This window comes from Euprymna scolopes, chromosome 31 (assembly GCF_053919585.1).
Source record: "Euprymna scolopes isolate OS-2025 chromosome 31, ASM5391958v1, whole genome shotgun sequence".
NCBI lineage: Eukaryota > Metazoa > Mollusca > Cephalopoda > Sepiida > Sepiolidae > Euprymna > Euprymna scolopes.
Genome location: NC_136512.1, coordinates 16,801,055 through 16,818,156, shown reverse-complemented (window position 1 = coordinate 16,818,156; position 17,102 = coordinate 16,801,055).

Sequence of the window (17,102 nt, the reverse complement as noted above, 5' to 3'; positions counted from 1 at the left end):
TTATAAAGATGAAAAGAAGCAAAAGGTGGGGGGGGGGATTGATGATAAAGAAAAGGGAAATTGAATTGAACTAAAATGAATGTTTTTATAAGGGATTGAAGATTAAAAAATGACTTCAAAGTTGTTATAAGGATGATTAGGGTTGCCTTGCTCGATGAAAGAAGGTGGGTCAGTAAAGAAAGGAAAGGCGGAAATGTAGTAGGAGAGGAGAGAAGAAGATAAAGGGAGAGTGGATTGACGAGAAGAAAGTATAGGGAAAAGGAGGGAGTGATAAAAAGGGATGGGAGAGAGAGAGAGGAAAAAAAGTAATGAGAAATGGACAGGAAAGAGGGTGGGTGGAAGTGAAGAAGAAAGGGAGGATAGATGGGAAAGAGAACGTAATGGGAAAAGAAAAGAGTGTAGAAAATGAGGGAGAGGAGAAAGGCGGTTCCGGGGGGGGGGGGAATGAATAAGACAAAAAGGAAGGAAGAATATATGGATAGAGGAAAAGAAGGATAGAAATAATAATGGTGGGAAAGAAAGGGGCAAGGAATAAAAAAAAAAGAAAGATAAAGGAGAGAAGGAAGAGATGAAAGATGTAAGGAAGGGGTGGAGGAAGAAAGCAAAAGGAAGGGAGGAAGTAAGGAATGAGGGGGGAGAATGAAGAAAAGGAGGGGAGAAAGAAAAAAGAGGGAAGGGAGGAAGAAAAGAAAGAAGGAAGGGTGGAGGAAGGAAGGATGGAAGAAAAACTATGTTCAGGCCGAATACAGTCAAACTACGCTGTTTGGTAGCAAAACACGTACGTAGAGAACTGTTTTAAAAAGTAAAATAAAAATAAATAATATACGTCCTAAACATATGGACGATTTTTCTTAGCTCTACACTCGTACTGAGCACTTTGGAAGAAATATTGGCTTTAGTTCATCATAATAATATACCTGAACTTAATTTATCAATCAATGTGTGTGTGCGCGCGCGTGTGTGTGTGTGTGTGTGTGTGTGCGTGTGTGTGCGCGCGTGCATACGTGTGTTGTATGTGGATGACTATAATGCTCCCTATCTTAGGTTGCTCATATTGGGAAGTGATATACAAATTACCATTAGCGTATGAAGCGATGCTCTTTGTGTAAACAAATTGAGTTTAGGTACTTTGGACAATGTCAAAACATTGTTAATTCACTGCCCGCATAGCAGCATCCGTATAGCGCAACGGTTAGAAGCTCCGACTGTCGTTTGGGCGATCGGGTTTCGATCTTGAGATAGTTACTTTTCTAGCCGCACTGGTGAGCTGTAAAACAGCGAAACAGTAGTGTATGTGGATGACTATATATATATATATATATATTAAATGACGGATGGAGAATAAATGTTATATGTAGCTTTAATATATCATCAGAACAATTATGTATATATATATATATATATATATATATATTTGTAGTCATCGACATACAGTACTGTTCCGTTGTATCACAACTCATTAGTGCTGCTAGACTAACCTCTCCCAAGTCGAGGATTGAACTGAGAACCATCGCGTTGACAGGATGGAATGATAAAAGTGTCGCCCTAGAAAAACGACATGATTCCATTTCCATTTGATGAAAAACAGTTTTCTTGTTTTTTTTTGTTTGTTTTGTTTTATTTTGTTGCAGACCATCTACTAAGTTGGCCAGTTGTGTACAAATCTCAAAAGTGATATGAGCCTTCTATCATGTCTTAAAGTGACACAATGTTTAACGAGCGAGATCGGAGATGCGCCGCTGTACAACTCATGCTCTCTACCGATCCAAGTTATGATAACAGGACCATTGCCAGCGCTCTCAAAGTGCAACGCTGGATTTTCGCAAATAACAGAGACGTACCTAGGGTAATTGTTGTGGTGGCACTCACTCATTTACATATGTGGATAATATTACACATAAATAGCAAGACTCGGTTAGTCTGAGTGTGTGTTAACCAGAAGCCACCGAAGGCCGAGCCGAGGGCAGATATGTTCTCCAGCCAAGACTCATTTACTTGACAACCATTATGTAAATATACTGTAAATATAATTTTCCTAATACACTTCTTATTGATCTACCTTTGTTTTGTTGAGTCTTCATTTGTATTGCCTTATACGTTATTTGGTTCAACCTGCAAACATAACAGTTGGCGACGAAGATGAACGTCAAACATAACAGTAATGAATACAAAGTTTCCGACCACCGTCATAGCGTTTGGTGTGTTTTCAAGTGAGGGCCACATCAGACCATCTCACATCTTAGAAGTTGGTTTGAAAGTCAACACCAAAGTGCTGATGTGCTGAAGAATGTACTGATCCCCTGGTGCAATCAGGTGGCCGCTGGCAGACCCTGCATGTGGCAGCCTGATCCCTGCCATCCGCATAACAATGTAGTAAATAATACGCAATCAACAACTCCACCACTATCCAACAATCATGAGGTTGTTTGCACTGCAACCGAGAAAACTAACATGTTTGCCCGTCAGTTTTCCTCAAGCCTTACTTTGGATCTATCAAACCACTCCCTCCCTGATTTTCCTTTGCAGACAGAAACTACACTAGATAATCTGAAAATCACCCCTTCTCAAGTACATGATATCATTAAAAAAAACTTAGACACCTCGAAGCATGTAGACCTGATCTCATCCTGGCTGTACTATTTAAAAAATGTTCCCCTGGGATTGCTCCAGTTCTTTCCAAACTTTTCAACAAATGCCTTAGCGAATCTTGCTTCCCTAACTGCTAGAAACCTGCTTCTGTGGTACCAGTTTACAAGAATTCTGGCGAAAGAACTGACCCATTAATAATGACCCATTAAATTAATGATTAAATTAAATTAATTAAATTAATAATAAATTAATAATGACCCATTAAATTATCACCCCATTAGCCTCTTTCCTCTTTTTGCCAAAGTATTTGAGTCTATGATTAATTAATTAAGTCCACCCCTTTACAATTGTTAAACTTCTGTCCGACCATCAATATGGATTTAGGTAAGCCCGTTCTACTGCAGATATTCTAAGTGCAATCTATAAACGTATATACCATGCATTGGATAAAGCAGGGGGAGAGGAGGGCAGTAACCCTAGATATATCTAAGGCTTTTGACAGGGTTTCGCACGATGGTTTTTTTTTTTTTCGTGAAAATCAGATCTTATGCATTATTAGACGAATACTTAACATAATTAAATCCTAAATCCTTCTTATATAAGAGAAAAATCCAGATTGTTCTCGATGGTCGTACGTCAAAACAATATGATATAAATGCGGGTGTACCTTTGATCTTTATAATTCTTGATATTCATAAATGACCTCCCTGATAAAATTGTCTCTGAGATGGGCATATTTGCTGACGACACCATGCTCTCTAATAAGCAAGAGGGGGAAAACGAATAAACACATATCCAACGCAATGGCGGAAACATTAGAGGATGACCTCTTGTCTGTAGTGGAATTGGGACAAAAATGGATAGTAACGTACAATGCTGCCAGAACTAAGCTCGTTTCTCTTAATAATTACAAGAAACTCTCTCAACAACCAATAGCTATGTCTAAAGATACATTACCTGAAAATACTTCGTTTAAACTCCTTGGCTTAATGTTTACAGGGGACATGAGCTGGAACAGATACATCGAGGGCATTACCAAGGCTGCTGCTCGGAAGGTGGGGTCTCTCTACCGTGCTAGAAAGTTACTTACGCCTGAAAGTATCCTATATCTCTATAAGGCCACTAAACAAGATAGATATTGACCGGTCAACACCGAAACGTGTGCTGGTCGTTGATTAATATGATTATTCAAGCCAAAATGTGTTATCATCTAAAATATGTTTTAGAATAATCAAAATATTTAGAATAAATATTTATTTACGTTCATTTAGGAATGTTAACTTTAAAATGTTATCATAACAATTTAGTTGACAACTTAGAAACAATGACATGTAAAAATATCAGATGTTTATCTTAATGACGAGTCAATAGAGAAAGCGAGACGGTCAACAGATGGTGATGGCTCCGAGTAGAGGATCTCCGAAATGGCGATAGTATGCAACTTTCCAAAAGTGCTCTGGAATAAAATAAAAAAATAAAAAAAAGTTGCCGAAAATAAAACTCGAGGCCCCGTCGTTCTTGGTGGAGAATTGTCATTGCAGTTTTCCGTCAAGACAAGGCCAAAGATGAACTAGATATATTTTCTGATTGGTCAGATGTTGAAACCCTGACTACATTATTAGTCCTCTGTGTTGTAAAGGTATGTATGTATATTCTTGTCCCGTCATAAATTGTTTTTAAATATACATACACATACAACTTTAGATAGACGATCACACGTATATACACTCGCTTACAATCATACACTAGACAATACACACGTCATATAGATGACTGTGAATTATATATATATATTTGCGTCTCATTTTTGCCGTTTGAATTAAACGCTATTACGTTGCAACATTTTAAAATTTTAAAATAAATAAATCTCTTCTATTCTATTCTATCTTTTCTCTTCTCTATATAAATAAAATGAACTCATTTTTTCTCGTCTGATTTTGACATTAATAGGATTAAAAAATCAAGATATTTCATGCAAATATAATATGCACAAACGGCAGAACAATATCTGAGGTGTGTTATAGGCTTATTATTTCTCACATTCTTCGATAATCTTAGATTTCTATACTTTTTCTGCTGAGAAGTCACGGCCAAAATCGGTTAAGATCAATGGAAGTGGTAAAATATTTTCTCTCTAATAAATTCCTCCTCCCCCTGCCACCACTTAACACCGTTTGGGGATCGTTCACAAGGAACAGTTGAGAAGAGAACACCGATTTGGCTTCGTAGTTCTTTCATGTGAAGTTATTTAAAATCACTAAACTAAGCTGCAGTGCTCTGTGGCGTAGTGGTTAGCGTGCTGGACAATTCACATTATATTTTCACGTTCGCGCCGACCTACCGTAGTCGTTTTTTTTTTTTGTTTTTTTTTTCCTAAACAACTGGAATGGACTTTTCTTGGTGGCCGAACTGTTAACGTTGCAGATGTTTTTTTTTTGTTTTTTTTTTTTCACACTTTATTTTCCTACTTTTACTCATGACTCCGGGTTTGATCCTTCCTACTTACCTACCATAACTTTTTTTAAAACTCCCCCCCCCCGTCCCGGAAACAAACACTCGGGCAACGCCGGGTACCCCTGCTAGTAAATAAATAATACAATCTTCTTCCACAAACGGCTAAAATAATCCACGTGAACTTTTTCGAACATGATTGCTAGGAATGAACGCTGTCAACACTACAAATTTCCAGTTTTTTTCAACGGCTTTCTTTTTCTTTTTCTTTTTCATTTCGATACTTTTTTGTGACCAAGAGCGGAGGTCCGTTTGAAATATTAAAAATAACAATAAAAATATTAAATACAAAAAGTAACGTCGTTTTTCATGCTTCAAAAACTCTTCATAACCTTTATATATATATATATATATATATATATATATATATATATATATATATATATATATATATATATATATATATATATATATATATATAAAGCTGAAAGTCTATGTGTGTCTGGTCACGAATAGGCTCCTATATGGTTGACTATTATAGAAAATGGATCACATATAATGATAAAAGATGTTTTGAGACACAGGAATGGGGGTATGTTTGATCTGGCATAATGATGATTCATTAAAATTGTGGGATCTGCGTACGTGCCTGGTCCACAAAGTATGGAAATAAAAAAATTAAAAATTAAAAAAAAACGTTTACAAGTGTTTTTTTTTATATAGATGTACATAAAAATACTTTGATAAGTATGTTTTAACTTAAATAGGGATGGTATAATAAAATTGTGGGGTCTGTGTTCGCGCCTGTCCTCCATAGAATGGAAATAGGCACAAACTTTAATAAAGACTTTTCATATCTATCTGCGTAAGTATACTTTGATAATTATGTTTCAGCTTGAAGAAATATGGTATAATAAAATTATGGGGTGTTCGTTCGCGCCTGACCTCCATCGAATGGAAATATGTCACAAAGTTTAAAAAGGTTTTTTAATATAGATCCACAGCATATTGTGATAAGTGTTTCAGTGTGAACAAGTATGGTATAATAAATTATGGGGTTTATCTATTTTATTTTTACTTTCATTATATTTTGCTTTGGTTTTGATACCCTCAAATTCGAAGCTATCTCTTTACAACCCTTCCTTTTCATAAGCTATCATACTTTCATAAATCAGAGTCCATTTTCTGTAGGCTGTTTTTGAATCCAGTCAACGAGGGGTACTTTTGCTAGTATATATATATATATATATATATATATATATATATATATATATATATATAGTCTTGGAAATGTTTAACCGTTAAAATTATACACAAAAAAACTTATTTAATTTTCATATTTTCTATCATTCCTTAGAAAACTATTTAGTCAGTAAGTCATGTAATTACCTGCAATCGCTGCATAGGCTTGCTCTCTTGAATTCACAATAGTCTCTCAACTCGAATTAACAACTATATATATATATATATATATATAAAGTAATGGCGTTCGGGTGTGTGTTTGTCTGTGTGTACAACTCCCTATGATCAAAGAAATATAAAGTGTCTATAGTGTGTGTACACCTCTCCTGGTTATGAAATATTAATGTCCATTGTAGGATACTTCTGTCAAAGGAGACATTTATTTTTTTTTTGTGCAACTTCTACATATAGCATTCTTCACATAACATATACATCGACTGAGTCATGGTTATTAGCATATCACATTCAATTAAATCATTTTAAATAATTAGCTCGATTATATTACGTATTCGACATAATAGCCTCGTTAATACTGTACTATTTTAAAATATAATTTAAAATGTAATTATTTAGTTTATTTTAATTTCAATTTATATTTTATTTAACTTAAATTTACTTATTATTATCGTAAATCTGAAACCTTTTAATTTTCAAAGCAGAAAACTAAGGGGAATAACTGTGATAGTTTAATTCTTTGAGCACGTTATTAAATATTTTCTATAATAGATTTGTTTTCATTTCGAAATATTCTTCTAAGTTGAATTATTATTTTTATTTTTAATTCTGGGGTAATTTTTTTTTCGGTTTTTCTTAATTTTTAAGTAACCTTTTTGGTACACATGTAGAGGGTGAACATGACGGCAACATCCGGAGTAAACTGAGCGTCGCTGAGGAAATTAAGCCGAGCGTCGCCGATGAAAGTATAACAAGAAAAGAAAACCTACCTTAAATTTTAAATTTTATTAACTGTAAAGAAAAATTTTATAACAATAGTTTTTGTTTTGTTTTGTTTTTGTTATATATATATATTTGGTACTCATGCAGAGAGTGATCCGTGCTGAAATAATAACGTTATTATTTAAAAAAAAAAAAAAAAAAAGAAGCCATTTTTAACATGGGAAGGGGAGGGTGTTTTGTACCTATTCTATACTTTAACCTTACAATTGAATAAAAAAAAAACATATCATAAAACTTTAATTAAACGTGGACATACGATTTAAAAAGTAGCGGGGATCACTCTCTGCATTAGCATCATATATTTTTTAGATAAATAATGTTAAAGATTTTTTGGTCAATGTCAAGTTTCTTTCCAACTCCTCAAAAAACTTTAAAATGACGACTTTTATAGGTTTTCAGTGGTTTTTTGTTTTGTTTTTTTACAAAGTGGTCACGACTTATCAAGGCCTGGATGCCACTCGAGGATAAGGGTTATTGTGTGTACAGTACGTTAATGTTGAGATTTGATAAAGTGTCTACTTAAGAGGGCGGTTCATCAGGAATGTGTTTATGTTGGACTTGAAGAGATCCAAGTTGTAGTCAGGTGGGAAACAGGCAGACGGAACAGAGTTCAACAGGCGTGCACTTACTTTTTCAAAAAGTGGGGGATCACTGTCCTATATAAATTTGACGTGAAATGAGCACCCAATTTCTGGCCACCTAATAATTTCTTCATATCCTAAAAAAAATTTAACTGTGATTTTCGTTTTTTAGCACCCCCGAAAACCGGCGCTGTTTTGTTTTGTTTTTGTTTTTTAACTAAGAGATTCGTTCATTTTTTTATAAGTTAGGACGCTAATAATGCCGTCAGTAAGCTTACATGACCGTTTTTTTTTAGGTAGGTATTCAATTATAGAACTTGTATAGTTTTTAATAGGTGCTTCTGTAGTTGAATTAACCGTTTTTCCGTAAGTAACGTGCCAACATTAACCATTAAACCATTAAAACAGAATCGTTTAATATTTCACATAAATTCTGTTTACATTAGGGGGGCTCCACATCCCCTTAATGTAAACAGAATTTTTGTGAAATATTTAACTGCTGAAGCACCTGTTAACAACTATACAAGTTGTATAATGAAAAAAAAAGTATTTTTTTGTAAACTTACTAACAGCATAATTAGCGTCCTAAATTATGAGATAGCAAAAATGAATGAATCTTAGTAAAAAAAAAAAAAAAAAAAAAAAACAGCGCCGGTTTTCGGAGATGCTTAAAACGAATATCAGTTAAATTTTTTTTTATATGAAGAAATTACTACGCGGCCAGAAGGTGGGTGCTCATTTTACGTTAAATTTATATAGGAAAGTGATCCCCCACTTTTTGAAAAATATTTCTTCATATCATGAAAACTACTAATCTGCCCCAAATTTAAATGTGATATTCGTTTTCAGCACCACCGAAAACCTTTAAAAATGTTTTTTGAGGAGTTGGAAAGAAACTTGACATTGACTGATTTTTTTGTTCTAGAAAAAGTTCAAAGGTAAGTCAAATAAAAACTTTTTTTTGTACAGTTTTTTTTTTTAAGAAAAATTCAAAAAAAGATTATCTTTGTTTTTTATGGTGTTATTTTTATTTTTTTTTTTTTTCTCAAGGAAAAGCCTGAAAACTAGAAAAATTGAAACAAAACTGGGTAGGATAGATTTTTTTTTTCTTTTTTTTTCATATTAAAACAGATATTGTTGTTGTTTCCTCAGACCGTTGTTTTATTAATAGTGTGTGTGCGTAAATCGTATTCCGCATTCGCGTTGGAAGTCTTTCCGTGTTGCTCGCTCAAACGCCCACAATGGCAATTGTAGGCCTAGACTTGACAAAAAATAGGTACCAGTCCGGATGATATAAAGGTTCGGCATGTGGTAACCTGACACCTCCAGGCATAGCCATTGCTTACCTTTCCTTGTCCACATGATCACAAGTTTTCGTCCATGCCAGTAATTTTTTTCTTGACAAAAGTCGAGGACTCCAGTTGGTGTTTTCAGCTGCTCACTTAAGGCTGTAAAATTCATGTTTTTTTTTGTTTTTTTTTCTGGCGTTAAAGTACGAAATAGTGTGCTTTTTTTTTACTAATTTATTTTCTTTTCATCCTCTTCTAAATTGTCGTCTGCTGCTTTGAATTTTCAACTCACGTGAACGCGCATCGCGTTGAAAACCCTCGCGCTACTATGTCATTGGTTCAGCTTTATGTTTCGTCAGACGGCTTGATTTTCTCCGCAACGCTCTGCTTACTCCAACTGTTGACGTCATGTTCCGGAGAAAGCTGGGCGGGTGCTGAGTTACGTCTGGATCACTCTCTGCATGAGTACAAACCTTTTTTATTTGTTATTGTTGAGTTATCCATTTTTGGGGTTGTTTTTAACTGTATTTAGTAGTTTTACACCGATATAATTCATCGTTCTGTTTATAATTGTTTAATTTTTATTTAAAAAAAAATCACAGCCATTGAACTATAAGTGGTTTGTTTGCCATGCTTATAGGTAAATGTGCACTGAACAGATAGCATAATACTTAAAGTTAAATTCAAATTTTGATATATCTTTTAATTTAAACGCGAAAAAATAATTGGGACGCTGAAAACGTACACAGTAAAACAATACGTTGTAAAATGCTCTTATAGTTGTCAACGAGTTAATTGAGATTTATTTGTAAGAAAATTGCGTTAAAATAACTTAAACGTAATACGGAAATGAACGATGTAAAAAAAATGTAGAAAGTATTAACAATTTTTTATTTGGATAATTTAAACGCGAAAAAAAAACAATTGGGACGCTGAAAACGTACACAGTAAAACAATACGTTGTCAACGGGTTAAAGTTGATTTATTTGTAAGAAAATTGTGACAGTATAGTTTTAATACAGAATAGTTGCAAAACATACCCACCCTTCCCATGTAAAATAATAATTTCTAAATACTAGCGTTAATATTTTAGTGCGCCGGTCAAATTCTGCAAAAGTAGCGATTTATGTTTATTTGTTTACGCTGTTACTGGTTTATATTTATGTACGCATATACAACCGGAAGTCGTAAACCGGATGTTGGGTTACAATACCCGTTACAATGTCATTTGAGTTTTATAATTATATAGATTTAATATAGAATATAATTTTTTTGCCGTATATGATATCATATACATCGCTATGGTATAACTATTACCATAAATCGGTATATTTTTAGTTTACTTGCATTACAGACATTCACCTTTGAATTGTCGACTTTTGGGGACGCTGAGAACGAATATTGCATTTATTTCTTCCGCAAACGAGTAGTTATTCATATTTGAAGACATTTAGTATCCAACATAATCACTACAGTTTGGCAAGCAAGATGGCCGCCCCTGCATTTACTAAAAAAAAGCACCAAAAAGAGCCAAACGAGCAAAAAAAAATGACCCCAGGCCTCGTTTCACTTTTTCATGACTGGAAAAATAATTATTTTTATGATAAAAAAAAAGACATTTATTTTCGTATTTTGACACAAACCGATTTTTTTCTTCTGACACCAAATATGATAATCAAACCCGTTGCAAATTTACCGTTTGCATGGTATGAACTCCTGGACCCTGGGACTTTTTGAAGAAATGTTAGTTTCAATAAAGTGGGGGATCACTTTTCTACGATAATTTAACCTAACATGAGCACCTACATTTTGACCCCCCCCCCAAAAAAAAGAACATTTTGTTTATATTGGGGCGGTGGGTGGGATGTCGGCGGCGACCGGGGGGATGTTGGGGCGTTGTTGTAATTGTACTATCTAGAAATGTTTCCTGTAAAGGTGTGTTTTGTAATGAGTATAAATAAAAGACAAGGTCAGACGTTTAAACCCATTGGCGTAGACCTGGCATCAGACTGCGTCAGTCACGGTATGTTCTACGCCTTCATCAGCCGGACAGGAAGTTCAGAAAAACTCTACATTCTGGCTCCAAATCAAAGATAACTCAAATCTTCTGATTTTTCCGATTCCCGATTCCGATTCTGATTAATCGTCCCAATACTGATATATATATATATATATATATATATATATATATATATATGTGTATATATATATACATATATATATACATATATATATATACATATATATATATACATATATATATATATATACATATATATATATATATATATATATATATATATATATACTAGCAAATATACCCGCGCATCGCACGGGACTTTTCTGCACACTTAGGTACGCGATTTGTGGGCACCTTTCCAGTAAGTGGATGTTGTAAGAGGGAAGTAAATTTCAACTCGATGCTTAAATCTTATCTAACAAATTGAATTCTGAAAACATACCACAATAAGGTCATATCAGTTTTTCATCATATCCTTTTGTAGAACTTTTCATTGAAGAGCCTTGCGGAAACTACATTTCTGCTTCTTTGATTTGGAGCCAGAATGTAGAGTTTTTCTGAACTTCCTGTAGAACATACCGTGACTGAAGCAGTCTGATGCCAGGTCTACGCCAATGGGTTTAAATGTCTAAATATATATATATATATATATATATATATATATATATATATATATATATATATATATATATATATATATGTTTACATATATATATATATATGTCTACATATATATATATATATATATATATATATATATATATATATATATATATGTCTACATCAGTAGGCGCCACGCTACAGTTCGTAAGATTGAACAAATTAAACCTACTACGACTCGTCAGTTCATCTAGTTTAAAGACAACAACTCAAGCTAAATAAATAAATAAACACGAATAAATGAACTAAATCACTGGGACCGTTTGGAATCAATAATGATGTCCGTAGACTTCAGACATCGAACAGTTTTCTTTCCTTTTATTAAACAAAAAGAAGAAGCGGCCGCCATGATTAAAACGTCGCCTGGCAACGCCCATCATTTGCCGCCAAATTGGTCCTCCAATTAACAACTTATAAAAGCGTTTTCGTTCATGTACTATTTATTCTCTCGATCTATTTTTCTTTTGTTTTCCCATTTATATATATATATATATATATATATATATATATATAATATTGGTATATAAATAGACATAAATATATATATATATAATATATGTATATATAGACAAATATGAATACATATACAGATATCTATATATCTATATATATATATATATATATATCTATACTTATTAATTTATATTTAAATAAACATATATGTGCGTATATATATATGTATATATAATATACTTAAACATATATATATACATACGTATACATGCAAATGCATATATATATATAAATAAATATAAATATATATATATATATATATATATATATATGTTCTTCATTACCGAAATTTTGTGAAACATTATCGTAGCATCGCTTCTTTGTTATCTTTTCTTATCCTTCTCTCCCTCCTTCCAAATACAAAACTAGAAGAATACCCGTCAAATAATTTCAGCATGCAGCACTTTTGCACCATTTTTATGTCTACCTAACATTAAATCGCGATATATATATATATATATATATATATATATATATATATATATATATATATATATATATATATATATATTAGTGATGGGTCAATTAATCTGATTAGAATCGGGAATAGGAAAAATCGGAATCGGAAAAATCGGAATTGGAAAAATTGATGCCTATTTTCCGATGCCAAAACAGTTCTTTAAATTGACGTTTTTTTTTTTATTATTTGATTTTGTTTAAAGTGAAATCTTCCATTGCTGGTAATAATGATAAAATAATAAATATTTATTGATTTTAAATTACAAGTAAAGTTAAAATCGATAGATCATCCTCCACAAATGTATTTTGACAGTTAGGAAAATATCTGCATTTTAACATGTGTTTTTACGAAAATCGGGGAAAATAACAATCGTATATTAAATAATTACAGATTTATAAAGAATCGGAATCGGTAATTGCATCGGAATCGGGAATTGTATCGGAATCGGGAAAATATTGGAATTGTCCCATTACTGATATATATATATATATATATATATATATATATATATATATATAGTAAACAATTCCAATACTACAACTATATATATATAATTTCATGAATATGGCAGGGGAGAGGATGAACAAAAAAATTAACAAATAAATAAACGAGAAAAAAATCATATAGAAATCAAATTAAGCCCTAATTTTCTTTTTGTTTACAAAGAGAAGGTCTCAAGGACTTAATAAAAATGGTTTCTAGAATTTTTAAATGAAAAGGCGAGTGCGACCTGTTTAAGATCGTTAGCATGTCGAGACTGAAATTCGTGGCACTAACACCGTTATGTAAATATGTATTTGATATGTACAAATATCCGTGCATGAGGTCGCCAAGCTAATCAAGAACCTAGATTCCAGTAAAACAACTGGCCCTGATGGCGTCCCAATTATAGTGTTAAAAAAGCTTCAACCAGAACTTGCACCCATACTTACGAAACTATTTAAGCGCTGCCTTAAGGAGAAGTGCTTTCCGACTCCCTGGAAGACCTCATCAGTTTGCCCTGTATTTAAGAATTCAGGTGATAAGTCATCTCCCTTTCAGTACAGACCAATAAGTCTCCTGTGTGTTATGAGTAAGTTGCTGGAATCCATATTAAATAGAGAAATAGTCAACCACCTCAGCAGGAATAACCTTCTTAGTGACACACAATATGGTTTTCGCTCTGCAAGATCTACCGCAGATGTGCTGACGGTTATATCCCACAGGATTAGTGAATCTCTTGACAAAGGCTTCCTTTCTAGGGCAATTGCTCTTGACATATCAAAGGCCTTCGACAAGGTATGGCATAAGGGTCTACTTCATAAGATTTCCAGCTACGGTATAACTGGAAATGTTTTCTCAATCATTAAATCATTTCTCTCCGATAGGCTCATAAGAGTAGTGGTAGATGGACAAAAATCGGAGGCCTGCAATATAAATGCTGGAGTCCCTCAGGGGTCAATCTTGGGCCCAACTCTCTTCCTGATCTACATCAATGACCTCCCTAAACACATACTTAAATCATTCGTTGACATCTATGCTGATGACACGACCATCTACGGCAACACATCAAAGGCTGTAAATGACAAAGTTCTCTCTGATTCTCTCTCCTCTGATCTCGAGTGCGTGGTTCAGTGGGGGAAGATGTGGCTGGTTACCTTTAATGCATCCAAAACCAAACTCCTATCCTTACATCATCAACGCTCTGATCCCCATCTGGTATCAATTGTGATGGATGGCTCTTGTCTGGGTGACGCCCCGTGTTTTAACAAGCTTCTGGGTTTGACCTTTACTCCTGATCTGAAATGGAACACGTACATTAAGTCTGTTGCCAAGGTCGCTGGAAAGATGGTGGGATCCTTCTACCGCTCCAGAAGATATCTCACTGCTGATGCAATTCTCTATCTATATAAAAGCCAAGTACGTCCAAAGATAGAATACTGTTGCCATATCTGGGCAGGAGCTGCTAAAAACAGCCTATCCTGCCTTGACAGAGTACAAAATAGACTTCGTGACTTAGTGGGGGATGCCCTTTTCTCTACCCTGCAACCTCTCTCCCACAGAAGAGACGTTGCGAGCCTATCCTTGTTTAATCGTTATTTCCATGGCAGGCGCTCTTCTGAACTCCAATCTCTGGTCCCCCCTCGCCAATCTTTCACGAAAAACACCCGTCTAGCTGAATCCACTGTGAAAAATGTCCCCCACTCTATATCTGTGCCTAAATCAAAACGCGGATTCCATAAACAAAGCTTTTTTCTTAGAACTGCACGCCTGTGGAACTCTGTTCCGTCTGCCTGCTTCCCACCGGACTACAACTTGGATGTGTTCAAGTCCAACGTTAACAAATTCCTAATGAACCGCTCCCTTAAGTAAACACTTCATCAAATCTCCACACTAACGTAATGTACTTGCAATAACCCTTATCCTTGAGTGGCTTCCGGGCCTTGATAAGTGGTGATCACTATATATATATATATATATATATATATACTCCTTTTTTTTGTATTATTCATTTTAAAAACCTTATTTTCTAATTATTAAAAAAGAAAATACAACTTTGTTATACATGAGTCGTAGAATTGCATGCAACTACAAAAGATCTAGCTACTTTGCATATTCTTTTAAACATTCATTTTACTTAATTCCCTATTAGTTTTTTTCAGAGAATTTATATATATACTGTTAAATTGATTTTTTTTTTCATTCTTTATGCTGCAATATTTTAAGTTATAAATTTATTATATTTTTTATAAGAATATCTTGTCATTTTCTTTTCCAGTTTTAACAACTAGTCCTTTTACTTTTCTAAGCTTTATCTTAACCATATTACTTTTCATGCTCGCGTTTTTCTATGTAATATATAGATTTGTTTTTATTTTATTGCTTTTTTTTCAATGTTTGTTGTTTTACGTGAAATCTTTTGCCCGGAAATTCTTCATTGAATGCTTGCTATGCAAGTGCTTCAATACGTCGAAATCATTAATAGTGACCGAAAAGAAAATTACCAAAGCAAACATCAGACATTATTAAATACCAAATATTTTCTTAGAACACGAAAACAAATGCATATTATCAAATCCAGGAATGCAGAGAAACAGTCTCATTTATTGTGTTTACATTTGTAATTATATCATTTAATAACGTTTATGCATTATTTGCCTCCTCTCCAGTCCACTCAAAAAATGCCTAAGCAGCCCTGTCGATATTCCCCGGTAGTGGCACATCGGGCGATAGACAATGAACTAACCCTTTCTCAAAGATGGGTAAAGCCTGGGAGAGTATATCTCCTAGGATTGAAGGGAACCATTTCTTATCCCTACAGCAACAAAGCCATCGTCGAACTGATTGTCAGTGGCGTATCCTCAACTATCTATCTATCTATCTATCTGTCTATCTATCTCTTAGGTTGACAAGAAGGCTCTTGTGGTATTTTTATTTTTATTTCAAATGATGTATTTTCAAATAAGTTTTCATTGTAATACCTTTACTTTATATATCATTTTAAAGTGCATGTTTCGCTATATCTAATCGTTTTAATTACAATCGTTTTGAAACAATTATGTCTTCTTTTCAGAACGTTGAATACAAGATGAAAAAAAAGAAAATTCGCACAATTTTATTTTCAATTCAAGCTAGGTCGAAAAGCTGCTGAAACAGCTCGCGATCTCAACCATGCGTTTGGCCCATGAACCACTACTGAACTCATAGCACAATGTTGGTTTAAGAAATTTCATGGCGGCGATGAGAGTCTTGAAGAAGTTGAGCGAAGTGGTGAGGCATCGGATGTTGACAATGATCAATTAAGAGCCTTAGTCGAAGCCAATCTAGGCACAATTGTTCGAGAACTTGCTTGTGAATTAGACATAATGTATACGACGATTTCCAACCATTTGAGATTAGAAAGACAAAAAACATGATAAATGAGTGCCTCACAAATCGAACGACAACCAAAAACATCTTCCCTTCTTTTATGCAAGTAGAATGACCCGTTTCTCGACGGAGTTGTGATTTGTGCTGAAAAGTGGGTTCTTCACGACAACCGACAACGTTCAGTTCAGTTCAGTGATTAGACGCCGACAAAGCTCCGGCACTTCTCGAAGCCAGAGTTGCAGTAAAAGAAGATCTCATCCATTACACTTCTTTTCATGCAGGCGAAAACATTACAGCGAAGAAGTACTGTCATCAAATGGATGAAATACCTCAGAAACTTCGACAACAACACCCAACATTCCAGCGCAGTCGTAGCCGAGATTGAACTCACTATACGAGTTTGTAGTGTAATTCAAATCTTGTCGATAGCTGAGTATTTGATGCTTCGCCAGGTCTATCAAGGGTATTTTTTATCGTGACGCCATCACCAG